This window comes from Pleurodeles waltl, chromosome 11 (assembly GCF_031143425.1).
Source record: "Pleurodeles waltl isolate 20211129_DDA chromosome 11, aPleWal1.hap1.20221129, whole genome shotgun sequence".
NCBI classification, from domain to species: Eukaryota; Metazoa; Chordata; class Amphibia; order Caudata; family Salamandridae; genus Pleurodeles; species Pleurodeles waltl.
In genome coordinates this window covers 274,512,494-274,539,277 of record NC_090450.1, presented here as the reverse complement: position 1 = coordinate 274,539,277, position 26,784 = coordinate 274,512,494, and the positions used below count along the sequence as shown (strand labels likewise).

The window sequence follows — 26,784 nt, the reverse complement described above, 5'->3', positions numbered from 1 at the left end:
CAGGGGAATCCAAGATGAGGTGACTTGTGGGGCTCGGACCGGGTTCTGTTACCCGGAATCCTTTGCAAACCTCAAAATGTGGCTAAAATACCACGTTTTCCTCACATTTCGGTGACAGAAAGTTCTGGAATCTGAGAGGAGCCACAAATTTCCTTCCACCCAGCGTTCCCCCAAGTCTCCCGATAAATATGATACCTCACTTGTGTGGTTAGGCCTGGTGCCTGCGACAGGAATAGATCACACAACAGTCAATGTTGGTCCTTACGTGAGGCAGCTGTTGACCCTGGGGTGATCCATTCCTGACACAGGCACTAGGTGTAGGCACTCAAGTGGGGTAGTGTTTTTATCAGGACAGGTGAGGAGTCACTGGGTGGTAGGAATGTTGTGTATCCCAGCATATTCCTGTAGTTTGTGTGACAGAAATGCGAGAAAAATAGAGTTTTTTTTCAACATTTCAGCTTTGCAGGGTATTCTGGGTAAGAAAACTTTGGGGAATCCACACAAGTCACACCTCTGTGGACTCCCCTGAATGTCTAGTTTCCAGAAATGTTTGGGTTTAGTGTGTTTCTCTATATGGCCGCCGAATCCAGGACCAAAAACACAGGTGCCTGCCTTACAGAACCAGTTTGTTTTGCCATAGACAATTTTGATGTCTCCACAATATGATTTGGGTGGTGGAATTTGGGGCTGAACTAAATTGGTGAGCTCCCAAGAGAGCACTCTCTCTCTGCTTGCCGCCGCATTCACCTGCTCTCTGGGTTGGCCTAACCCACTATTACCCAGTTGCACGAACAGCTTGCGAAGGGACAGCAGGACTGTCCTCATCACCTCCCTCATAATGTACTGGAAGAGGAGTTTTCGAATGGGACTCCTCTGACTGAAAAATCACTCCCAGAGTCTGCGCCATTGTCCTATCCCTCAGATGCTGTCTCAGTATCTGATGTCTCAGTCTCTGATCCTATGTCAGAGCGGTCCTCTATAACCCGAGTGCAGGCAGCAGTCATCCATCAAGATGCCATCTCTGCTATTGGCTAAACTGTTGCTCTAAAACACTAGCCTACGTAGACAGTCACAAAATCGATGGTGTGTGTGAGATACGTGCAACAGTAGAGGCCACCTTACCTGCGCTTCTTCCCTCAATCAGCACGTACTTTCAAGACACTCAAAAAACACCTTGTCACATACCATTCGTCACAGTCTTTAGCACCTCCTGCGCCCAGTCCAACAATCATTATTGGTGCTCCCACTCTCTCCTCCTCGGATTCCCTCATTACCACCCAGCAAAAGTGCCCTTCATCTCTCCATAGACTTTACTAATGTACTCAGCTATTTACATAAAATACAGATGTGCTCTTTGCAGTAGGCATATAAACCTTCTGCGCTTCTTTATGGCACTAAAACTGCCACTAGACAAGTCGGACCCTTTTCCCCCCAGGGAAACCACACACATATTGACAAAAGTGATGTATATATGACAGCCAACCACCTGAAACTCAACTCGAGCAAAACCGAAATAATCCTCTTTGGCCCTCACCAAAACAACCTGGGACCCCCCATGGTGGCCCACCACGCTAGGCCCTGCACCCACCCCCGCCAACTACGCACGCAACCTCAGCATCATCCTAGACTCCTCCCTCTCTATGACCCAACAAATCAACGCTCTTACCTCCTCATGCTTCAACAAACTCCGTATACTGAAAAACATTCAAATGGATCCCCACAGAGACCAGAAAAACTGTCACTCACGCACTCATCAGCAGCAGGCTTGATTACAGAAACGCCCTCTACGCCGGCACCACTCTAAAACTCAAGTGCAAACTACACGCATCCAGAACTCAGCAGCACGACTCATCCTTGACCTCCGCCGACACGAACACATCTCTCCACACCTCAAATCCCTCCACTTGCTCCCCATTGACAAAAGGATCACCTTCAAGATCTTCATCCTCGCACACAAATCACTCCACAACACAGGCCCTGCCTACCTCAACGAGAGTCACCTTCCACACCCCCACACGAAACGTCCGCTCAGCTGACCTCTCTCTCGCCTCTGTCCCCCACATCAAACACACCACCACCGGGGGCAGATCCTTCTCCTACATTGCACCCAAAACATGGAACGCACTCACAACCCACATTCGCAAGACCCAAAACCTACTTCTTTTCAGGAAGGGCCTCAAAACCTGGCTTTTTTAACAGTGAACCTCCTAGCCCCTTTCCCTCCCCCGTCACCCCCCCAGCGCCTTGAGACCCTCACAGGTGAGTAGCGCGCTTTATAAATCTCTTTGATACAGATCTACATATACATATATATATATATATATATATACACATATATATATATATATATATATATATATATATATATATATCTCTACATAGATATATCTATAGATATATCCATGTACCTAGATATATCTATCTACATAGATACATATATATATATAGATATATACATATATTTTTTCTTAGTTGTTGTATGGTTTCCTTGGGGGCCAAAATGTCCCCCAGGAAAACCCTACAACATCTAAAAAAAAAATTGCCCCCACAGGGGGTCACCCTGCCCCCTGTCATTTCATTTTTTATTTTTTTTTAAAAAAAAAAAAAAATCCCCTGGGGGGGGGGGGCGCGCGATCGCACCCCCCCCCCCCCCCCCAGGGGGCACCTACCTTTTTTTTTTATAAAAAAAAATTATGCCGGGGGGGGGGGGGGCGTTTTCCGGTGGGGCCGCCCCCCAAAAGTGAAATCCCTGTTGTCTAGTGGGGTTTCCTGGCCCCCGGGGCCAGGAAACCTTTTCAGAAGGCCTCGTAAGAAAGGGGAGACTCTCCCCTTTCTTACGAGGCCTTCTGAAACTGTTTCTTGACCCCCCCGATCGCAGCTGTGCTGCGATCGGGGGAGCCAGGAAACCTGAAAGTGTTTCCTGGCCCCCGATCGCAGCACAGCTGCGATCGGGGGCCAGGAAACACTTTCAGGAAGGCCTCGTAAGAAAGGGGAGACTCTCCCCTTTCTTACGAGGCCTTCCCGAACGTGTAAAAGGCAGTTTTCCCCATGAAAGCAGGAAGCGGCCGCAAGGCTGCTTCCTGCTTTCATGGGGAAAACACCTTTGCAACGTCAGTGACGTCACAAAGGGGCGGGTGAGGGGCGGGGGGAGACACGGTAGCTTCCGTGTCTCCCGGGGGGAGTAAAAAAAAAAAAATAATAAATCCTCGGGTGCGACGCACCCGAGGATTTATTAATGCCCTTCCTGGTGTCGGCCACTGGTCGTGACCCGCACCAGGGAGGGTGTGTGGCCGACGCCCGCACTTAAGAGGTTAATTATCTGGTGAACAGTGACAGAACCACAACAAACTGAAAACATGCTTCTCACATCTAAAGAAGCAGTTTTTGCCAGTTGGATACGATTAACACTATCTTTATTGACAATGTTCGAAAAAGGCTTTAATTTTGAAGGCATACAGAACAGTGCAAATATGCTTAACCTCCATTTTCCATTAGTAATCCTATGTCAAGTGAACTGCATACCATTGTCCGAAATAATAAACATTACATAAAACTCCCTCTATGGAAACATTCCTTCATAAGGCTTAACACAGATTCAGTTATGAATTTACCAACCCACTCGAGTTCAGCCCAATTAAAAAACCATCAACTTGACTCAGAATGTATCTCTTGCCTCCACTTCACCACTCATCGAGGTCTAATAACTCCATTGTAAGCTTACTTCATGGAGCCTTGTGTAATTTCCCTAACAGGAAAAGTTTTCAAGATTTTATATGCATTGCCACATTGGACACTGTTTTAGACAAACTGAACAATTTTTAAGATGAACAGTGTTTAAAAAGACTGAATGTTTCAGACTGATCCCGATACTATATGACCTTGAGGAGAATTGTTAATGGAGCAGAGCAACCTTTGAAAAGTTAGTCAAAATGTCAATAAACTTATCTGGCGAATAATTATATATATATATATATTTCTGAGCTGATCCTTGTTAGATGGTGTATCAACTTCCTGTACTGCCTCAAGAACATTTTCCTTTGGAAAAAGAGCTTCACTGGTCATTTTGTGGAATAAAATCTGCAACCTCCCTGAACTAAATCTTGAACTCGTTAAGTTCAAAAGTCTTGATCCTATCCTGAAGTACCACCAACAACTTGACATACAATTATGTTTTTTTTTAAAAACATTGTTTTAGAATACCACCAACCCTTCAGTGTTTCCACACAAAAAATGCACCATTTTCTGAAACACTGAAGCGGCAGAGAAAGCCCAAAAGTCATTCTGGTATATGTAAGAGCCCCATCATGAGTATTAAAGGTAGTGATGTGCTCAATTTGATGATATGCTGATCTAAAATCTAAGGAGCTGAAGAAAATGGCACCATCCAACTCAGCTAGTATTTGCTGGATGTGAGGTAAGGGATGACAGTCCACCAGAATCTGCTGGTTCACAGATCTCAAAGATGGGCAAACAAACCTAAATTTCCACAATCATTTTTTTAGGGTGGAGTGCACAAGCGCTCCGTCCCTGTTGTAATCTTTCTTTTGGCTTTTAACCACACCCATAACATGCCTGTCACTTTCATTGGTTCGTGGGCTTGCCTTTTAAAATCCGCTTGATTTCATTAATAAAAGGCATGCATACCTCATGCCTTTTCTGGTATTTAGCCCTCCTCAAGCGCACCTGCCAGCTACTGAAAACATACGAGGCTCCATGTTTTCAGCCTGGTTTCTGCACTTTTATCTTTTTCATTTCCACATAGCGGGATCGTGCTGTGTTTTACATAGCGCAATTGTTTTTTTGGTTTTCAATTTCAGCGCAATTGTGCTGGGTTTTACATAGCGCTATTGGGCTCGGGTTTTTTTCTTTCAATGTATATGGCAAGAAAAGTCTGGTTAGGAGCTTACAACGCTAATAGCTCTAACTCGAGCAAATGCGAGACCCGTTGCATTGCAAATGCTTGTTGTTCTTTTTACCAAAACTATGGGTAAAACCGACTCAAAACACATCCATCAGCTGTACGATGCTAATAAACACATTTGGCATACTAGATAGGGCAGACATTACGCTCATCTGAATAATTATTAGTAGGGCTTAAAGGGATGGTATCTTTTTAAAGCTCGGTATTGTGTGCAAATCCTGTTTATCCATACAAAAAACTGCATGCCTGTATAAGCAAGTTCAGCCACACAAAACAATTTGGTATTTGGCACTGGGACTGAGAGAAATGTCCAATCTATCCTCATGCCACCAACCTAAGACAGGTAGAAAAAAAACTAAGTAAAACATGCAGACCCTCCATTGACACAAACTTTACCTAAAATACACTGGCCTCAAAATTGAATAGTCATGATGAAATACTCTAGCATGTCAAATCTATTTCTGCCATACAGTTAAACACAAACATCACTGGGATCTAACTCCCTCCTGTGCCATTATTGGGTATGAAAATAGAAATAATGATAAAAGGTGAGAATGAATTCATCATGAGCTCAACATCTTTACCACAGTCTGAATAACAAAGCCTGGGGGGATTGTAATCTTCCTCATCAACACTCAAAATACTTATGGTACATAATACATCCACACTCAATCTACCCTCAACAATGCTGCAAGTGGAGTTTGAAACCGAGTCTAACCACATGACCTCAGAAACAGCCATCTTCCAATTTGTATCCATGTGTGACATCCACACTCTTGTCTAAAACCATGTTTTCCTTCGAGTCATCAAGAACTGTATTTTCCTGCAGATGTGAAGCTTTCTTAGAAACAAAACTAGATTTCATATAAATATTGGAGAAATGTCCGACTTGAAGAAATAAATATGTTGTTTTGAATCACTATTTTAGAAACGGACATTTGGAACATTTTCATTTTTGTCTCTGTATCGGTCTGATTTGTATGACAGATTCCTTGAAATGGCGGTCACATCACAAAACAGACTACATTCAGAGACTAAATGAAGTAAAATAATGTTCCAAACTTAGTAATACCTATGGTTTCCTGCAGCAGGGGATTGCATGGTCTTGAAAGCTGAATCTTGTTATTGCAGAAACTAGTCAGGACTTGGCCATGGTTATAGGCATCCATTATAGGACCACACTCACAATTTGCAGCCAAAACCCTAAGAGTGACTATGTATGAATCAATGGATTAAATAATTTGTTATTGAGGGGCGTAAAAAGTAAACCACTCCATCAGAACTTGAGGATCCTCAGTAAAGTGGGCTTTAAGTCTATTTAAATGGCTTCTGTAAAACAATTATTATGTCTAGCATCAACCCCTTGTGGTTAAATAAATGCCAAATGTGCAACCCTCTCTTCACCTTCCATTCCCAGCAAGTTTAATAGAATGCCCTTTTTACTACAGGAGTCAAAGGAATTACCACCAATGGCAAGACAAAAAGTTTTTAAATTATCTTAACCACTCCTCCTTTTTCATGGTGGGTTGCCTTAGCTCATTAAAAATAAGCAGTGACAAAACTAACAGGCCTTTCCTATGACAGCTATTAGCTTTGTCAATGTTTTGTAGCCATGTTGTACAGCAACGGGGCTGTTGTGAAACATAGCTATAAGTAATAAATAAAAAACAAGTTACTTATCTGTGCACTGTGGTTCTCCATGCTTGAATCTTCCCCTTCGTCAAGGTGGGAGTCCCTCGCTAACAGAATTAATGGCAGTGCTAATACTTAACATCATGAATCACACTGAAAACAACAGACATTGTTAGCCAGTTCACATCGTTTTAAAGCAACCAAACATCAACTAATCTGAGCAAAGGCCCTAAAGCATTTGTCCCAAGCATAGCCACCACATCTCAGATTTCGAACATGAGTGTAATAAAGGAAATAAGAGGTATAAATAATGGTAAGCCTTAACGGGGAGGAGGGAGGTGTAGACGGGTCCAGGGGGCCCCGTCTCACTCACCTCGAGACCGCCATCTTTCGGCCGGCTACATGGAATCGGCGCGGCGTTCCCCTGGCAACGGGGAGACGCCACGTCGTTACAGCGTCGACGACTTCCGGTTACACGGAGTGAAGAGGGAGGCGGATCCGGAAGGGAAGCACGCGACGGAACACCAGGGAGGAGAAGAGCGGAGAGCGACTGGAACGCGAGACGGGGAGGAGACGGGCGGAAAGGAAACCCCAATCGGAGAGAGGAGGACAGACCCGATAGCCATCCCAGCGAGGATCCAGGGAAAAGCCCTCGGAGGAAACAACGTAACGCTGGAGCCGGAGAAGGAAGAGACGCCGGAGAGGCGAGAAAGCCGCCACGACCCAGGAGGGTCGTGGCTTGACAAGGTACGGTCCCTCCTAGGGACGGGAGTATCACGGGGAGGTTCGGTTACGGGGAAAGGCACCAGGGAAGTGGGAGGAAGGACGGGGAGGGTGAAGGAGAGACAAGGGAAGGGGCAAGAAGGGATATAAGCACACTATGGACCCCAGCTACCCTAAAGCCCAACCCTGACCACCCCCTCACGAACTTGCCCGCATGCTGCCTTAAACCTCACGAGCACCGTACCCCACCCAGTATCCCAGAAGTACTTACCGATTCCTTTATTTTTTTGTTTCTTCCATTTTCGGCCGAAACCCGAGAGAGAGAGACGGCCATCCTCCCCAGACCAAAGGCGACCGGAAAAAGGGGAAAACCTAGGAGCAAGAAAGAAGCCAAGGAAAGCAGAAACTCCAAAGACTTAAAACCCTAAAAGCAACGATTAAAAGAAATAGCCTGTGAATGAACAGAGAATAAAATTCAATTATAAAAATATCCCAACCTTTTGACTCTACTTGATCCGCTCGTAATACAGCCCACCACAGGAGGGTTGCATGTAAATCTATGCAAGACATCAGTCCTCAAGAACCACAGTGTACAGGTAAGTAACTTGTTTTTTCTTCAGGATTATATCTTCCATAGTTTCACATGATTTAATCAGACTAGCTAGCAGTACAAAAGAAAATATGGTGGAAGGTAAGGCAAACCACCCCACCATAAGAAAAAAAACAAATCTCAAAGCATTAAAAAAAAAAAAAACCTTCTAGATCGAACCTATTTACATGAATTTACAATAAAGACGCGAAAAGAAGAAACAGTACATAACATAACAGGTATATACGTATGCAAAAGCAAGTAGACCCCCCCACACACACACACACACACACGGTGAAGAATTACGCTCCGCCAGTGGAGTTTGCAAAGTTTTCCCTGATCCACACAGAGTTCTGAAAAACTCTGCAAAGTGATGTAGAGTGGAGTTTTTTCTCTCGCTCGCCAACGTTAAGTTGCCAATCGAGAGAAGTCAATAAGTTGCGAGCACAAGCAAGATTTCTGAATGCAACCGGTAGGCCGTGGCCACTTGCAATTGGAAAGCTGTCGCTCGCGTTGAGAAAATCTACCTGACTGGCAGAAAGTAGTTAGCGCCCTCTGGCACTCTGCGCAATGCCGTTCACGCTGATTTTACAGCACAGGATAAACTCCTGCGCTGAAATCAATGTGGACAGTGCAACTTATCCATACCTGCCCCATGGCAGCATCTGCCTTCCTCCAAGAATCCAGACAATAGTGCTTCATGAAAGTGTAAATATCAGTCCACGTCACAGGGCTGAAGATGTAGCTACTTTTCTTGTAGAATGTGCCCTTACTTTTGCAGACAACAATGTTCCTGCTTTTTCAAGGCAAAAGATTTTCGTAGGCTTGAATGGAATGTGTGGACACTCTGATAGAAGAAGAATCTCTGTAAACCAGTAATGTCTTGACCACGCTGGAGATATCAGTATGAGATGGCATGGTTCAGGGCTTTGGAAGAAGGGAAAAGGTAAGAAGGCATAAGCTTACATTCCTGTACAGGCTTGCTAGAAAACATTTCCCAAATAACTTTTCTGCGAAAATCTAGTTGCCTACATCTTGCGTTTTTATGTTTTGAAAGGTGGCAAATAGAACTAAATTCCGGGTGCCCCATTAATGGAACACTTGCAGTAACGGACTCTGATTGAGTTCCCGTACGCGACACTGTTTTACTGTTCTGCTCAGAGAATCCACCCATTCGTTCTCTACCCTGGGGACATGCTCCACTCTTGGAGAAATGTTGTGCACCATTAACCATTCACCAATCTGTTGAACTTGTGAAGACAAGACTTTTGATCTTGTTCCCCTTTGCTTGGTTAGGTAAAACCTAGTTGTGATATTGTCTGTTCTTACCAATACAGAGGAAATGCAAAGTCTGGGGAAAAAAGACTGATAGCCCAGGAAAACCACTTTTAATTCCAGGAGATGGATATACAAGTCTGCTTCTTATGCAGACCATTTTCCATCAAGCTCTCCAAGTCTTGCAAATGAAATCCTCAGCCCTCCAGGGAAACACTTGTTGTCATTACAATATGTGGCTGCACAGGTATGAATGATATGCCCTGACATACTTTTGCCGTTTCTGTCCAGCTGGCCATTGCTAACCTCATAGTTAGAGTTATTGATGTTGCCTCCTCAAAGATTCATTCGCTTTGAACATACTGTACTTCCAGTTACCCCTGTATGGGCCTCATGTGAAGGTGACTAATTGGTATCAACAGGATGCAAGATGGCATAATTATTAAACGCTGATATGAATTTCTGGACAGAAGTGGACTCTTTTTCTGATAGGGAAACTGTTATGATTTTCGAGCCATCAGTCCTTTCCGCAGTAGGAAATGCCTTGGAGATGTTCGTATGCTGAATTGCCCCAGAATAAATGTGGTCCCGGATGGGGTTAGTGACAACTTATCCCTGTTCAATTTGAGACTTGGGTGGGATTTCTAACTTGTTGTCGATGAGGCACTGAGGTTATCAGTGCCAGCAGAGTATCAGTGTCGCCTAGAAGTACCCTGGGATTTTACTTCAGTAGAAGGTCATCTACATGTGGGTTGTCGAGCATATGACGAAGTTGTAGTTGCTCTATATGTCTACTGAGATAGATATTGCACTTGAAAGTGCTGTTGGTAATATGGTTGATATCTGCCCTGTTGATAAGGTACTCTGGCCACATAGTGCTCTCTACCTTCATATGGACCCTTATTGCAGCTGCTATGTGCCCAGAGAACCTGCAGTGTCCATGTCGGACTTTACAGACCATAGGGCATCATCTACATGCTTGCAAACAGGTTTTCACTATCAAATGGCATGTCAAGTAATTTTGTTTGCACCTTCGGACGAAATTATGTGGCCTTCAACCAGCCTTGGCAACATAGGACAATGGCACCTGCCATCTGACTGAATGCAGTTGAGGAGATATTCACTGCAGCATCAATGATTTCAGAAGAAGTTCTCTCATTTTTCTGAACTATCTCCTTTGCTTCTTTTTTTTTATCTTCTGGTAGAGAGTCCAGAATTGCTGATATGTCAGACCCAATAGGACTATCATATCTACCTAAAAATGTCAGTTCATTGTACGCCTTGATGGAGGTTGCCGCCAAAGTGTAGAATCGCTTACCCATGTTGTCTAATCATCTACTCTCCATATTCGGAGGAGCAGAGCACGAATGACATTGGGTGCGGATAACCAATCAGACACGTGTGAGAGTTGTCCAGTGCTTTATATTTTTTTATCCAACTTCAGGACCTCCGCTGCCACCGAAGCCAGAGTCTTCATAAGCTTTAGTCCCTATATATATATATATATATATATATATATATATATATATATATATATATATATACATATACACACACACACACACACACACACATATACACACACACACACACACACATATATATATATATATACATATACGCACACATATACATACACACACTCTACACAATAGGAAGGAATTGGACAGATTTGTGGACTTCATCCTTAATCATATACAAAGCATTCAATCTGCTTAACAGGAAGAGGGCGGTCAAAAGGCTTGGATGCTGTTTTTAGGACTTCATGGAAACCTCCAGGTGAATCAGCTGGCACTGGTGAAGGCGAAGTGGACAACGTAGCCACATAAGCATTCCATTCCTAATGATCACCTGTTGTCCTGGAAGGAATTTCGCCCCCCCCCCTCCCCCCTTGCCGATCATCCACAGTACTGTCCATAAAGTCATCCCTTATAGTTATGTGAGGCAAGATCCTTTTTTCTTTGTGCTGTTGTATGCTAAAGAAGTCTTAGGGAGGGACAGTGATGCTGAACCCTATTGTGCTGGCGCATTCGCTTCAGGAAATCTTCTGTGATAATCGTGGAGCATATGGTGCAAATAATTCACCAAAGAGAGCGAGATTGTAATGGTGTTCTCTTGCATTTTTTATGAGAAGTAGGCTCAGCAGGACCTTTATTCCCACATCTGTCAAACCTGGAATCTCTGCTAGGAGATCATGCCCTCTTTGAGTTTTTCTCAGAGGAGGTGGAGCCCTCTTAGTTCTCCCTCCGAATCAGAGACAGGGTGAGCTTTTCTCTTCTAGAACCAAAGAAGAAGCCTGGCCTCACGATCCCTTAAGGTTTGAGAATGCTTCTACTCCGTAGGCTTATTATGAGGGTATAAGTAGTAAAGGTATACTTTGTGGGTATCTTTTGAGAACAGTCTTGGTTTCCGACAAGATTTACAAGGCCTGAAAAGCCTTTTTTTTTTTTTTTTTTTTTTTAATTTAACACCCTCTGACATGTTGGCAACATAGACAAAACTCCAAAGACTGTATCTTAGATTTGTTTGAAGTTCAAAAGTTCACTTTGAAACAACCAAGGTCAAGAGTTCACAGAAAACACTGACTGGGCAGAGCTCAGGGAGAATCCTTAACACACGACAGAAAATCTGAGGTGTGGTGGCTCTGCAGGGGAGGAGTGCTTCCGGGTCTTTGCTCTGACTGGTTGAAGTTTGGTTGCTTTAAAACAATGTGAATTAGCTGACAATGTATGTTTTCAAAGTGATTCCTAATGCGAAGTATCAGCACTGCTTTAGTTTCTGTTATCGTGGGACTATCACTATGACGAAGGAGAAGAATAAAGAATATTCATCTATGGAAGATACAATCCTGGAGAAAAAAAAAAAAAAAAAAAAATCGATAGAACGTGTTAAATACTGGCAGAGTCATAGCACTTGTTTGAAAAAATAAATAAAATAGCATTGCTCCCTGGAGCCAACAGGGATGTATGCTATATGGCACAAGGAAGGGTGGGAGACAAGGAAGCAGCTGGAGTAGGAATAAAAAAAAAGTTTTTAAAAAAGATGCTATGGCACAGCCACCTCTGGTTTCTTCATTACTCACCCGAAGCAACACAAAATGATAGGCGGAGGATTAGAGAAAGAGAAGAAGGGTAGTAGGCAAGATAGAGGGAAGGAGGCAAAGATGAAGGGGGAGGAACAGATGGACAACGGAGGGTGTTCATGAGGGTCTTGGGGCAAGCAGACAGACTAATTAGGGTAACTAGGAGATGCTAAGGGCAGGCAGACTGACAACAGAGGGTTGGGGAGAGGGGTTGGGGCAGGCAGATGGACAACTGGCAGTGGGAAGTGGGCATGCAGGATGGACACGAAGGAGGAAGAAGTACAGGAAGCACAGCTAAAAAACATGCATTCTCTTGGAGTGCTTAAATAAAAATTAAAAAAAGCAGCATCCCAAAAAATTTGCAGTTGAAGGTCTATTGAATTTCCTCAAAAAGTTGGGCTTGTTCACCCACTCATCTGGGGTCTCAACACAAGCTCCTCACTTTTCAACAATTGCTGGAACGTACATATGTTCCACTGCACAGCCTACTAAATGTATAAGATATGACCTAAAAACACCCCAGAAAGCTTCAAGTCAGCATGTAAGGAAAAGAACAAGGTGTGCTTCTACAGCCTGCATGCAAAACAGAATGTTGATGTTTAAATAAAAGGCAGTGTCTTTGAGCTGGAGCTAGATGATGTGTGAATAAATGCTGTTCTGGGAGTAAGCCTACAAACCATGTGTTTGCTCTGGATCAGTTTGCCTAAACAAACACGTTTTTAAGCTGTATATGTCATTACATACAAAGACCGCATTAATGCTCCTAAGGTGGCTACTACAAAGTACTATTGCTGATAAGTTATTGTCCGCATCATCTCTTTTGGGTGTAAATAATTCTTGTTGTTACTTAACAATCAAGTGAAATATACTGTCCTAACAGCTTGACCTATTTTTAAATGTTTCATTTCTCCCTTATAATGAGTTGATGAGAGGTAAGCCAGTGTGGGCTAGCCTTCCAATTGCAACTCCATACATTTTAATGAAATGCGCCCTTTATAATGAGTTTAGGTACCAAATAACGCAACTAAAGCACAAGAACAATAATCATACACCATAGTTTGGTGAAATGTAACACTGGATCAGCGGTTCTTAGACCTTTTTGTTCTTCTGTGGAACGCTGTGACATCATTAATGGAACCAGGTGACCCCTCCCCCAAATTAATCATTAGTGGAATCATAGGACCCCCAATGAGTCAGTATTGGAAGCCGTGGACCGTGGCATGAGCATTTCCGAAGATTTGAAACTCAACAAAATTCACAAAAATTACAGAAACAAGCATTTATCGAACAAATACATACATTTAAGATATTTAATTTTGAATGAATTTTAATGGGAAGGTTAGAGATTTTCTAAATTCAACTTAGGACACTTACCGTCCATACTATACTCTGTTTGATGCACTTTTACAGCTCTTATGAATCAGCCTGAAGATACAACCTGCCAATTCCGAATTTCTTAATTTTTACAGAACATTTTGAAATTTTCAACTTTACATTTTGCATCTTCATTTACACACACTTTACTAATGTATTAATATTATTTAAATTTCTAAGCAATCTCAGGACCACTGTGTAGGCTTAACGGGCACCCAGAGGTCTCCGGACAACAGATTAAGAAGCACATACTAGACTACATGTAAAATTCTCCTTTCCCCTGCGGTAAACATTCTCCTTTCCCCACAGTGAACATTTTCACTTAATGTGTAAAAACATAGACTGCAAAAGCTTTCTCCTTTGACTTCCTCCTTGATCAGGAAGGAAATTTTTCTGTAAACCGGACATTTCGTATCCACACTCACTTTTCATATGTCTACATCACTGTCTAGCAACTCCACGACTATGCTCTCATCTTACAAGATAAAACAAGGGACATATGCTATACCTTAATGCTCCTCGAAACCGTGAAATCCTGACAGTTCACCTGAGGTATAAGTGCAGGGATTCCAGAGAGAACGGGAGAGTGGTTTATTGAATCCCATTCCTAATTTCAGTGTCCCGGGATTTTTCTCTTGACAGATCTCAGAGATGCCCTAAGTAACTCCCAAAATATAAGCTACCCCAGGCACTACCTGCGCAAAGGCTCCTCTTGGGTTACATGCATCAACATGCTACTCGAGGGGGTCAATCCCTTCTTGGGTTATCCCATGGTATTTCTCTTGTCCTTCCGGATCTCAACTGCCTCATTCACTTGTTCACCTCACCACCAGATCAAACTTTCCAATGATGAAATAAACGGAGAACTGGAACATTTGTATGAAGAACACATACAATCAACTGTTTTACAAACATGTAATCAAAGAACTCTGTAAAATAAAACTCTTAAACAAGTAAGCAAATACAGTGATTGATGCTGCCTGGACTAACTAACGCTGAACTCCTAGGTAGTATTACTCCTGCAGAAAGTATCACTTCTATGCAGGCTGTAAAACTGATGCTCACTTGAGCACCACACAAATATTATGCGAGCCTGGTCAAAACACTTCATCTCCCTGTTCCTAACATCCTAAATAAGTAAGCCACGAAAAATATTTAAACCACACTTATTACTATTTTGTAACATGTCGGGTACATACTCTAGGCTCAATCACCATCAATCACATCCTGGCTTCTTTAGTCAACCATCAACTGGCCTAGAGACATCAAGCAGTTCTAGACATGGAAGTTTGATTCAGAGTGAGAACAATGCTGCTCGCTATAAAGAGCCCCATTAATTCTCGCAAAGACCTGCGCTACATCAGCAAATAAAATTGTTCTGTAACCAATCTCGGCACTTCTGTTAGAAGGGTGAACGATTTCAAATAGATACCAAACACAAATAATTTGCTACATCATGTTTTCTTAACCAGACTAGGTATCATTCAAATGATTCAGTTCCAAAAATATCACATATGCTGTGTGCCTCCATTAGATAAGAGCTTTTTAAAATATGAAAAGCAAGTTGTAAGGTGAAGGCGCTTCCAAATACACAGAACCAAGAGATTAACATACAATGTTCAAATCAGAGATTTTGCTATAAGAAACCAATTATTTTACCTTACACTTTATAACCTCATCAAATATGTTGTTTCAAATGGCAAACATATATGATTTAAGACTATCTGCTATGAACAGCTATCACTCAAACTCTACCCAGTGATAAGCTCTGTAAATCCATGACTTAGAAACCAACACTGTTAAACTGGATAAGCAGAGGGGAAAAAAACACTGAAGAAGAATGCCAACCTTAAACATTATAACCACTTCCAGTAAACAGGTACTCTGAGCCGTTCTAAGGTCAGTGGGGCTATTGATCCTCATCCTGCATATATGGAGATGGCACATTTTCAGTTAGTTCCTCCTCCAAACTCCACCCTCCGCCCCTACCTCACCCCCCCCAACCACCACCACCAGGCTTCACCAAACCACATCATTTGGTCTCCAATCTGGCCGCATCCTGACTCAGGTGTGACCAACCACGAAAGGAGGTTTTGTTTTTTGGCAAGTTATATCTATGTGACATATCTAATGGCCTTTTTTTAAACTCAGCAGATCTAGAAGAGTACACTGTCTTGCAAACACAATTCCTTCATAGGAAATACAGTTCCTTCATAGCATGCGTGGGAGTCACCAAAAAGGTTTTAGTTTCCATGTAACATGGAATGGGACGTCTGAATGGAGGTGGGATTTATAAGAATTGGCATTTCTTCTGTAATCATACGATGTGATCAGAAGTGTATAAATGTGGGTGACTTTCAGCCCTCCTGTCGTGTGGGAGTGCAGTGTGTGGAGTGTTGTAGTCTTCAAGGATGAGGATATATGTGGAGGTAAAACCTGTTTCTGTAATGATGAGTGCCTCTAGTTTATGTTGTGTGATTATGTCAGCTATGTCTAGAATGAAAGAGTGTATTTGCAGAATTTGGGGTGATGAGCACAAATTGGCGTCCCAGTGGCATGACTGATGTCTCTATTTAAATGAGTGGTAGATGAAGTGGTGGTTGGTGTTTTATGTACAATAAATGTGTTTGTGTTGTCCAGGTAAGAGTATGGTTAAGGCAAATAGTGCCATGTGAGTGAGACACATGAAGACTTACTTGAGGAATAGGGGGTTTTAGCCTTAGGCCATTCTAGGATCAAAAGGTTGAGTCCCTGGTCTTTCTTCGCCATCTGCTAAGGGTGGTGGGATATTCTGAGGGGCAGTGAGATGTCAAAGGAGCCTGTAACAAGTAAGGTGCGCAGATGGGAGATGAAACTCAGATTGGCAGGAAGGAGGCTCTAAGTTGGCAATTCAGCAGCCAGTCAGAGTGTATGTAAGGCTGGGGTGCCTCTTCAGCCTAGTAGTTGTAACTGGCCTACTTTCTCATTTGAAGGGAAGGTGTGACAGGAAGACTGCAGTGAATGGCTGGGGCAAGGCACTGATGCAGCAAATAAGATGCCATTTAGGCTGTGCAGCAGGCAAGGGCGCTTCTTCCGCTTATTAATAAGTACATTAAATATAGGAACAGGTCATAATTACTCTTTAGACTACACGACTCGTCAGGATATTCATAATTTGTAAATTAATAGTAATCATAAAGCTAGGAAGAAAAATGGCTAGAAGAGGTGAGGAGAAAGTGAAAAGAAAGTCACAACGTAAGGAAGGCTGAGAGTGCATTGACATTCAATCATAATGCTTTGCATGATTAATTGGAAAACTTGGTAATATAAAGATAAACATCAAATATGCCTTTTTGGTATTCCATAACACCCTTCTACCAGCCAGTAAATGAAACAATATCCTCAATCCATTTTTATCCATGTACGTATTCCAATTCCAAATTGAAAACACTCAAATTTCCCTCTCTCGCGTGAGAATATCATGCTTTTTTGCTCTCAATTGGCTGCCTAAGTTCTCAAGATGAGACTTGCATGTTGTTGGATGACTACAAGCAGTTGGCTAATTAGTGGCATACAGCTTTTTAGCGATATACCACATGAAACCAGAAACAAACACTAGCAAAAGCTAATAGGCTAAGGGGAAGTAAAAAGACGTATTGTTGGAGCAGAGCAGCAACGGACAAATCTGCAGCCAGGTTTTGGTTTGAAGAATACATGTTTTTAAAAAGCTGTGTGGGGAAAACAGTGGACAGGGTGCAATATAGAGCGGTTAAGGTGGGGGCAAGTAAAGAACGAGAGAAGCAGCACACAAAGAGAGAAAGTGGGGGGAATAAGGAGCAACATGGAGTGCCTAGGGATGGGTATTATGTGTCAGAGCAGCATATGAAAAAGTAAGAAAACATGCACTCTTGTGGCGTACTTAAAGAAAAATAAAATAGTTCCCCAAATATGAGCAGTTCAAGGATTGAAAAGGATGGAAAAAACACTATGCCGCCAGGGAAGGGACAAACACAGGAAGCGGAAGTCAAGATATCAAAGAAGAGGCAACAAAAATTAACGTGACTATAAAGCCAATCAATTGTACGCAATGGGGGATCTCTAAGCCCACTCAGTTTTTAGTACTGTCCACAAGTGATCTATTGCAAGCAGCCAGCTAGAAGCTGTAGGTAGTAGGGACCAAAAATTAAGTGTTTTATGGCAGTTGATCAACATCCTTGGAATAAGTTAGGAAGAATGATGAGCAGTAGTTCTATGTGGCAAAAGTGATCATTCTAAAGAAAAAGCATGGTATTTTGCACAGTGGTTAAACTGCTCACAACATTGGAAGCTGTCAAAAATAAGACAAGAGGGATTCAGAAAATGGCCAACATGAAAGTTAGTTATGGAATGATATTATTTCAATCAAGGCTTTAGGTAGGACTGTTGTAAGTAGGCATAATACGCATTTATGCTACTTCAGAGAAAGAGGGAACACACCACGACGTATTCACATCTGGAAGATCAGCTCCAGGAATTGTTACTCAAGAACAACTTTTGTGCTGATCACTGCTAAAATGAATAAATAAATAAACCTTTTGTGGTGCCACATGGTGATTGGGAGTCAACAAAATGAACTGCTGAAGGAGTTGCAATCAGCCACTCCGTCTGGATCACAAATCCTCAGAAGCAGTCAAATGGGACCCTCTTAAGAACATCCAACACTTCGATGAGATCATCATATTGGGGCAGCTCCATGTAGAATTACAATCAGAGCCATTGGGCACACAAATCAGCATCTTTACAGTACATGGTCATAGGCTAAAGATACATACCCTTCCCTATCGTAAATTTGGAACAGTGGTAAATTGTTTTGGAGCCACTGGATTCAAGCTAGCCTGGCTGATGAAGGGTGATACCCTGAAACCAGTCCCAGGATGCTTGTTTCCTGTCCAGGGAGGACCTGGCCTGGCAGTTCGGGCTGGACTGTTCCCATGGGGATCGTAGTCAAGTCTGATTTGCATATGGCTGGATCCAAACTGGGGTGGCATGGTGAGTAAACAAATTGGATTAAACCCAGATCTGTGACTGGGGGTGAGTGTTTGATTGGTTCTGCATTCCATCCATCATTTGTGTTTGTTTGCTCTAGACCTGGTTCGGAGTCATGCTGCAAAGCACCAGAGTTATAAGCATAGAGAAAAGTCTACTTTCTAAAGTGGCATTTCTAAAATAGTAATGTAAAATTCACCTACATAAGTAATCAGGATTGCTCACTACCATGCCAAACATGCCCACACTACACCCCACAGATCAGAAATTACCACTTAGACATATACAAGGAAATTCCCAATGCAAACCTATGAGAGAAGCAGCCCTCACAGTAGTGAAAAATGAAAAAATGAAAAAGAAAACAGGATGTATGTCACTACTAGGATATGTCACACATACAAGTATATGTCCTCTCTTTTACAAACAAACCACCATGCCCTTAGGGCTATCTAGGGCCTACCTTAGGGGTGACTTGGGTGTGCTAAAAGGGGTGTCTAGACCTTGGCAAGTTATTTGTCTTGCCAAGTCAATGTGGCAGTAAACTGCACATGCAGGGATTGCAGTTGAAGGCCTGAGACAAGCTTGAAAGGCTATTTATTTGGATGGTGCAATATGCACTGCAGGCCCACTAGCAGGATTTAATTTACAGGCCCTGGGTACATGGTATACCACTTTACAAGGGGCTTACCGATAAATGAAATATGCCAAAGAGGCATAAGCCAGATATTCCAAGCTTATGGGGAGAGAGCACACGCACGTTATCACTGACTAGCAGTGGTAAAGTGGCCAGAGTCCTAAAGCCAATACAAAGCGGGTCATAAAAATAGGAGGAGAAAGCAAAAGCATTTGGGGATAACCCTGCAAATGGGTAATTCCCAACAAGCAATACAGACGAAAATCAGTTTGACAACCGAGTAACATGAGTCATTCATATATTTTTTTTTTTTTAACCCAAAAAAAAACCACACACATTTTGTTTTAGACCTTGACAACAGAGGAGTGCAATTGTAAATGCACGAAGCAGCCTAGAAGGCATATCAATCACCCTTCTTGGTATGCTTTTCCTCGAGAGAAGAAATAAGCACTGGCAAAGTCAATAATCTTCCCATATAGCTTTTGTCAAAGCTTACTGCTGACGAAATTCAGCATCAGCAAAATGAAAAATGTCTACATTGACGCAAAAGACGCATGTCTGCTCATATGTTGTAAAGCTACGGCATCCTCAGTGTGATGATGTAGTGCTTCCAGGCATTACCCTGCACGTGTGTGCATGCATAACAATGTGGTTGCCATTGTGTTTTTCTTTTTCCAGTTTACCATTTCAACATGGCAAGGGCTCATTTTGGAGCGGGAAAGTTAAACAAAATAAACAAAGGGAATATGTAAATGCAAGTAAGGAAAGAAACGGACAGTAGTAAATTGCAGCTGCCAGGCCCTCCTAAACATTAAAAAAGGTGCAATTAAAAATAAAATCAGGAAAAAGAGAGGCAGAGGAACAATGAAGAAGCGGGCATATGGAGATGGAACTGAACGTCCTTGACAGCTGTGATCGGAGGGGTGGATTAGCAGACGATGAACCCATACAGAAGGAGTTATTAGAAAACAAAACAAAACAGCTCAGCGGGTAAGCAACAGACAAGTTGGGAGTGAGAATGTAAAACAGAGAGCAGGGGACGCAGCACACAGGTGAGAGGGAGGGAAAGAAAACATAAGTACTCCCAAGGAGTGCTGAAAACAAGAAGGTAAAAGTAATTCTACGAATGTACGCAGAGGAAGAAAAAACAGTCATCTGATCAAAAGAATGGAAAAGAAGCTATTCTCCATGGGAGGGTCAATTACTAGAAAGGAAAGCCATTGAGGACGACTCAAGCAAATGAGATTGACAAGAAAAGCAACCAATGATATGCAATAGGCAGACTCAACGCCCATTTGAAGTACAGCTATTGCACAGAATAGATCTTGGACGACAGACCGCTAAAAGATGTCTATAGGTGAGACCTAAAAACGAAAGTGAATCTTGTGCAAGCAGTAGGAGAGGAAGTGGTTCAAATGGCACTCAGAAACTGCTCGTTTTCACTCCAATCTCAATTGCTCATAAAATGACAACAGTCTAATACTCTCCTGCATGTGAATAGGTGATGGCTTTGAGGGAGAGGGCTGGGAGAAATTCTTGTGTGCATGAATGCTACCTTGAAACCACAAGTGAGCTTCTCTAAAACCTATGACAATGTCACTTCTCTCATTACATTGCAGAATATGCTGGAAGCCAGTTCGACTCAGGCTTGTGTCTGCTTGGATGGGTTCAACATGTTTACAAGGAGGCTGCCTCACTCCCCATCTAGTAGCAATGTGTGATGACTCCTTGTCCCTGGTTGAGTTACCTCCAACTCTGCACAAAGCGTTTATCATCACCATATGGAAGCCAGCCAACAGGTGTGATTCTTATAAACCACTGTCTATGATGAATGGTGATAAGATATTGCTAAACTACTTGCCAATCGCCTTCCGCCCCTTCTGCCTGATATTGCCCCACTGGACCAATCTGGATTGGTACTGGAACACTCAACTGCACACCATCTCCATACAAAGTTGCTCTCGTGCATGCCTCAGATGGAGGTGTCTGCGGTACTTCTGGATGCAACAAAGGCATTTGATTCTCTAGAGTGGCCATACCTATTCCCCCCCTCCTTTTGTGCCTTGGATTTAGTTTGTTGTTTCCTGAGCCTGATCAACCTCATATATTTCTCCCTTGCGGTGAGCTTACATCTTAATGGCATCACCTCTCCCCCGTTGTCCGTGAACTGGGGCTCCAGGCAGGGATGCCCATTATCTCCAAATCTTTTTGCGATAATGCTGGAGCCCTTCGCTGCCTGGCTACGCCAACACCAGATCTGCAGGGGCCACAATTTCACTACCAGAGGGATACAGGAGCGGATAATATTGCATTGTACGTCAGTGACCCCCTCTCCCAGATTATTCAGGAAGTGAGATCAGAGGGTACTCCGGAATCCACATTAACTGTTTGAAATCCACTTTATTTCCAATGACTTCGGCCACATGCTGTTTTGACCCCGAGTACCCACTACAGTGGGCAATGGAGCCGATCATGTATTTGGGAATATGGCTTAACTGAGATGTCAATGAGCTGTGGAGGGGCAGACTATGGATAGGCCATGACCAGGCTCAAGGAGCGTATACCAAGATGGTCCCAGCTGCCCTTGCCCACGGTGGATAGAACCGCCATTGCAAAGATGGTTGCCCTTCCTAAGTTGCTCTACTTATTCATCAATATTCCGACCCCGCTCACTGAACACTTTTTGAAATGACTCCGCTCCAACCTAGTGTCTCTGACATAGGTGGACAGACACTCAACTCTAACATTGCCATTCCAGAAGGGAACTTTCCATGCCCCTGATATGCGTCTCTACTTGTATTGCGCAGAGGTCCAATTCATACACTTCTGGTTACACCCTACTTTATTCCAGCCTCACGCTGCGGTAGAGACTGATTGGTTGGCCCCATGCCCCTTGGCTGTCGTAGTATACTAGATGCATAGGTCCCCGCCCGCTGAGATAAACACAATGGCTTGCACTCAACAGGCCTGGGACAGTCTGTGGCAGCATAACCTTCTTGACTGCTGTTATGCACCCATATGTGCCCTTAGGTAAGAACCCTTAGCTTCCCATGATAGAGGATGAGAGGGCCTGTCAGTGAGCTGGCTGGCTGGATATTCTCATATTTGGAGGCCTTTACCCAAACGAGCAGTTTCTTTAATCACATTGCCCAGAAGATCACCACCCAGACCCTTGTTCAATGTCCTCCTACACCACCTTCATGCTACAAATCAAGCTACGCACACCACATTTCTAGAACCTTCCGCAATGCTTCATGCCTTGAAACATTTAATAGTCAGTTCTTGCAAGCTCATAACTCATCTATACACCACGATGCAAGAGAAAGCACTTATGTGCGCCCCTGGGGCTTGGGCTGCCTTGGAGACGGACACAAACTCACCCCATGACCTCCGCATTTCTGAAGCGCAATGGCTCTACTGCTGCATTCAATCCGGTGCCCTCTCACAAAACTATAGGTGTAGACTCATTCACTTCAAATTCCTACACAGATTTTATTGCACATGTGCCCAACAAGATCAGATGCAACTTGCAGGCAATGCACACTGCGCAAGATGTGCTGCTGCTGTGACATTTCTCCAGCTAGCCTGGCACTGCCCCTCTGCGGCGGGTTTCTAGGAGAGTGTTTGTGCTGAGGTGGGCTGGATTACTGGTCATCTCCTGTGGCAAACGCAACAGGCGGCCCTATTAGGCTATGTGAAGGAGGATCCTCCTGAAGTTCAACAACTCATTGCAATGCTGCTTGTGTCTAAACAGAGGGTGGACATTCAATGGGGGAGGCAACCCCCACCTAAAACTGCAGACAGGATGCAGCATATTGTGAGGAACAGCTTACAGGCTACTGGGACCCTCTACTGGTGCAGTCTCAACCCAAGGATATTTGGGGCCCACAGTTTGTATATCTGGGGCTGCAGGGAGTGGATGTAGATCCAGAGGACTTGGCAGGCCGATGGCCCGGGATGCTGCTTCCTAACTGATCACGCCCCATTGGGGTCCCACCTTATTACTATGACGGCCTCTCTCACAGGGACCTCTGTGCTTTACCCTGGTCTGTTGACTGTCGCTATGGACACTATACTAGATGTGATTTCCAATTGTACATAATTGTTGAAAGTTAGACTGTGTTACACATGCAAAATGATGCACTCAAACAAGGAGACATGTAATTAAAAAGTGTGCGACAATTAATTGAACCAGACTGGCGATGGATCAATAAACAAAAAGATACTTGGGACAGGGGTCCCATTCAAAAGAGTCAGACAATATATTTGTCTCAGACAGAGAGGAAGACACTAGCAACATACGTTTCATGTGCCCCACTCGTAGGTCTGATGAAAAGTCACAAAATTATATTTCAGACCTCGTTGGTAAGTGATAATTAGTTTTAAATGTTTTATTAGCAATAGCTTGCTAACAAAAAGCCCACGTACGGGCATACCAGTAAGGCAAGTGGACCTTATTGTTCCCCTGTAAATGTTCAGCTTTCGAAATTCATTATCAATTCATGTCAGTCATTATAAAGGACACCACCCAGAATTAGGATTTCTTTAGTTTAATTGTTTGCAAATAGATGAATGCAGAGGTACTGTTGGTGATTTGATGGGGCTACAAGGTAAAGGATAGGACAGTATTTAAGCAATAAGGAAGTTCATGCTTGCCAGTCACTCACAGATGGAGCTCTGAATCTTTACCTGTATACTCCCAGTTTTGAGCTGATGAAAAAGCTTTGAAACATTTAAACGTTTCGAAGAAAGCGGAGAGAGTCGATCCAAGACTTCTGCCTGAATATATCCGGGATGAAGAAATTCGTGGTTTCTGTCTACTACCAATGACAGATTGCGTGCTATACAACTCCTGATTCACGGCAATACTAAACCTGAAGTAAGACATTTCAATGATGGCTCTCGCTTTTGGTTTTCAGCTAATGTTTCACAGCTTACATACGTAATTCAACCGTCTGCAAAAGGGGGTCGGTCATGTATTTTAGGTTAAATATTAACCATAACTCAGTGCAATGTAATTCTGGGGGTGCCTCCCCCTCAAATTCAAGTTTATACATTGAGTGTGAGAATGTAGCCACTTCAGTTAAGCCACTCCTCATTCCCATTGCACCATTTAGATTGTAAACGTATACAAAACAAGCACTGGCAAAGTAAACATCTCGGCATTTAATGCGCTACAGCAAACAAACTGCGATTGTACATGCATGTGCTTAGATTCATTGCTAAATTAAAGTTAGAGCTATTGTAGCTGCAGCATGTGCCCATGTAGATGCATGTGTTTGTGTGTAAACATACGTGCATATGTTTGTTTGATGGGCGCAAAATCTGACCACTATATCACAACCTGCTACAATTAAAAATCAAAAGAGGATAGTTTTCTGTAAAAGCATGGGCCAGTTAAAAGGACAGTTATATGTTGTAAATCAATGTACTTTTGAGATGTAAAAAAAAGGTCCTCAAGCACTACCTAGGAAGCACAAAAGGTGCAACAAACAGCCAATGGCATGGCGGGACACAAATACTCCACTGGGCAGAGCTAAATCCCACTTTGTGTGTATTTTTGAAAATTGATAGCAAAAGGTTCCCCAAACAACCGCGGTGTCAAGCCAGACCCAACTTTACATTTGGAAAGCAAATGAGGGTTTGTGAGTTCTGGATCCAAAAGAAAAAAACATACCGAGAGCAAAAGGGTTTGTGGCATTCTGATCCAAAAATAAATACTGAATGAAAAATGTGTTACAGCAAACTAATGAAAAACTAACATAATCTCACTTAATCTTGCACAATCAGGCAGCGCAAATACGGTAAATCTGATGCACTCGTTTACATAAATGCCCTTAGCCAGCACACAGTACGAAATAATGTATAACCAGAAACAATGCCGGAAGAACGGTCCATGACATATACGTAGGCAGGTACAACACAATAAGCCTGCATGCGCTACTGATATTACCAGTCACAAAGTGCATATTAACGATCGACACCGAGTGCGGCACTTTCTGCGAACTGGTTGTGAGTGAAGAATTGTGTGCTTAAGTTCTATACTACATTTCTTACAAACCTAGAGTAAATGTTTTTAAAAACCTAATAATACAACCGTGGTGGCGTCCACGTTACACTGGGAATGTACTGCCGACCACAAAACATACTTTTAGCCTTCTACACCCAAAACATTCCAACAAACTACAACTCCTTGTATATTAGCAACAGCACCCCCGTCACGTGTGATCAAAGCCTTTCTGACCACATGGCAAGGAAGATGGCATCGCACGGAGGGCCGGTGACAACGGAACAACTGCCAGAAATCGGAGGCAGCATGAGGCCCGCTGCACAGCTAACGCTAACCTACCGTCGGATCATTATTCCCTAGCTGTGCCATTCTTGTACACGAATACGGAGTGTTTCACACACGGGAGTAGGGCAACCAATACAAAAATAAACTGGACTTGTCCATAATCAGGGCCGGCTTTAGGGCGGTGCGACTGGAGCAGCCACACTGGGAGCTGACCTGGAGGGGGGGGGGGGGGGGGGGGCACCGACCTGGGGGAGAGGGGGGGTCGTAGGCGACCGGAGCGAGCCACACTGGGCGCTGACCTGGCGGGAGGCGATTGTAGGAATGGTTGCACCGACCTCAGCGAGGCAAGGTTGGGTGGGGGGGGCTGTGTTTAACAATGACTTACAATCTAAAAGCAACTGCTGCAGTGATCCTTGTGCGTCCAGCTTTTAGGCAGCAATTCAAATGTCAAGATAACTCTTCTGATTACTGTTTCTGCTTGAAGGAAAGATCGAGGTTTCGTCTGGTGGAACTTCTGACTTACCATAAAGTCCCGCAGAGGGTTCGTATGCCTGCCGTGAGGTAGAGATCTGGATTCTGTGCGGATAGCTGAGTGGATTAGTAAAGCCAGCATCTACCAGCGCTTCAAAACTAATGCCATATATGCTAGAGAGGGGCTATGAAGAGATGAGGGGTGGTAGTGAGGGAATCCGAGGAGGACATGAGAACGCCAAAAGGAGGGCAAAGTAACGCCAAAAACTGTTGCACTGGGCGCCACCAGCAATAAAGCGCCCCTTCCGGAATATACTACTTGTGCCCCATCCTAATTATCACCAAGAGTAAACACAAACCTCACGCACTGGAAAGGGCAGCATGGATAACACAAAGACTACCGTTCCTCTCTCAGTCAGGTTTCAAAAGCCAACAGACTTTAAAACATTAGTTAAGAGGCGGTCTTACCCGATGAGCGCGACGCGGACCCAACATTGGCGTCAGCCACTATTTCCCCTTCCATGAGGCCGAGTTTGGGAACCGCGATCAGGGCACCGGCGGCAGCAGCACCCGTCTCATTCCGGTGTACAACATGTATTTTTCTACTGCAAGCCCAGACCTCGCTTCGTTGGTGGGTGAGCTCACACTGCAGCTCCGTGGCGTGCTACAGCCTGCAGCCCTGGTGCGGGCCACCGAGCGACTGTCAAACCGCAGCGCACCGCTGCGTGACCTTAAAGTAACCAGCGCCGCAGCTACACAGGAAGCAGGTGTTTTTTGCAAAAGA

At 43.6% G+C, this 26,784-nt stretch overlaps 1 protein-coding gene across 5 annotated transcripts in view; it reads right to left on the bottom strand.

Moving 5' to 3' along the window:
- The window catches only part of NCK1 (NCK adaptor protein 1), a 590,854-nt gene that overhangs the window by 459,017 nt on the left and 105,053 nt on the right, over window positions 1-26,784 (bottom strand). Inside the window, exon 1 of one of the 5 annotated variants that reach the window (XM_069213552.1) lies at window positions 26,469-26,582. The exons of the other annotated variants lie outside the window; for them this stretch is intronic. The gene's annotated coding sequence lies outside the window, so the exon portion shown is untranslated. Of the gene's footprint in view, window positions 1-26,468; window positions 26,583-26,784 lie in introns of those variants that run through there. 5 annotated transcript variants of the gene reach the window in all.